The sequence below is a fragment of the Nannospalax galili genome, unplaced genomic scaffold (genome assembly GCF_000622305.1).
Source record: "Nannospalax galili isolate Female #2095 unplaced genomic scaffold, S.galili_v1.0 scaffold261, whole genome shotgun sequence".
NCBI lineage: Eukaryota > Metazoa > Chordata > Mammalia > Rodentia > Spalacidae > Nannospalax > Nannospalax galili.
In genome coordinates this window covers 2,319,257-2,321,032 of record NW_008345226.1, presented here as the reverse complement: position 1 = coordinate 2,321,032, position 1,776 = coordinate 2,319,257, and the positions used below count along the sequence as shown (strand labels likewise).

Sequence of the window (1,776 nt, the reverse complement as noted above, 5' to 3'; positions counted from 1 at the left end):
CTTTCCCTAACATTTCCCCCCCTTTTTTTCTAGGTCAGACTGAGGAATCTTCCTCAGCAGTATCTAAGGCTTGGTATTTCTGGCGAAGGACCAAGAGATGGATAGTATTGATTTTTTCCTGAACAAACTTTAGTAGCCTATTTATTATGCAGGGACCAATTGTGACTAATAGCAGTAGGATAATTAGAGGTCCTGTGATAGCTGAGAGGAGAGTTGTTAACCAAGGAGATTGGTTGAACCAAGATTTAAACAATCCTTGACTGGTCTCTCATTCTAATTTTCTTTTCTCCAACCCTTCTCTTATTTTGGCCATGTTGTCCTTTATTAGCCCTGAATGGTCCCTATAAAAACAACATTCCTCTTTCAGGGCAACGCATAGCCCTCCTTGCTGTAAGAACAAGAGGTCTAACCCTCTTTGGTTTTGTAAAGTTACTTCTGCTAATGACCCAATAGAGTCCTGGAGCTTAGATATGGACTCTTCTGTTCTCTGAAGATCCAGGTCTAAGCTAGTGCGTAAAGCGTTGTATTGATCTCGCCCCTGTATTAATGCAGTGGTCCCTGTGCCCACCCCTGCAGCAACACCTGTACTGACTAAAGTCGCAAGGGTTAAGGCTATAACTGCAGGAGTTCTCTTAGAATGCAGTGAGGGAGAGAGAGAGGGTGCGTATGATAGTAAGAATTCCTGATCCAAATGGTAGACCAGACGAGGAAGAAGAAGAGTAAGAACACAAAAGCCTCCTGCATTGAGGACATTCACGGAGATGCAAGGTGTTAGTCCTGAAGAGCACGCCCACCACGCATTGGGAGGGGGGATAATGAAGACATCGGTGGACACAGGAAGAATCCTGGTCTGATTGCAGAGGGAGGAGTACTGTTTTGGGATCGTACCAATGCATAGTCCTGATCCCGAGATATATTCCAAGGTAATTTTTGGCACAGTGCCCCATGCACATTTGGAGGAATTATGAGAAATTTTATAGGGGCCAGAGGTGGCAATCCCCTCTAAGTAAGGAGGAGTCACAGTATAGTAAAGCCAGCAAGATTCAGCTAGCCCAGGGTTGGTTGCATTGAAAAGGTCATAGGCCTGACTTATAATCTTAATAAAATCTAGAGACCGCTGGTAATGGTGGATTGGAGAATAGGGCATAAAAGGCTGCTTAGTAGGTCCTCCTTCAGTAACAGGATACTGGTTGGAACTGGGAGGAGGAGGAGCTACAGGCTTGTCCACAACTAGTCTTGGGACAAGAATGGAATTGGGTCCTATTGCTGTGGCAAGGGGCATTTGGCACCTGGCAATTGTGAACAAAATTCCAGGATCACCCGAAACTCTCTGGAGATACAATCATAAGCCCCAGGTGTTGATGCCCTCCCAACCAGAAAACTTCTTTCCTGCCTCAGTAAATTTAATGAGCAAGGGATTGCAGACACGGGGCTTAGGCCCCCTAGTCGTTTCACATGGAGGGCTTGCTTGGTCCCGTGTGATAGTGATATAATCTCCATGGGCATTAGTCAGCCAGAAGGCCTGGCCAGTGGTTTCACACCCCCACCGTGGACAATAGTACTGATCAGGTCTCCCACAGCTAGGTTTGTATTGGGGACAGGACAGACATAGAATTGTTTTTGCCTGAGAAATCGGACTCCCGATTTAAATTTACAATTAAATCCTGCAGAGGAGTCCTCTACATCCCTACTGATAGCTGCCACACCACGATCCCATTCCCCATCCACTAGGGTACAGAGATCCATATTTAGTGGAGGCCACCAGGTATTGGGGGA

General features: G+C 46.2%; 1 protein-coding gene across 1 annotated transcript in view; it reads left to right on the top strand.

The window, feature by feature from the left end:
• Myh15 (myosin heavy chain 15) overlaps positions 1–1,776 on the top strand; it is a 197,465-nt gene that overhangs the window by 158,645 nt on the left and 37,044 nt on the right.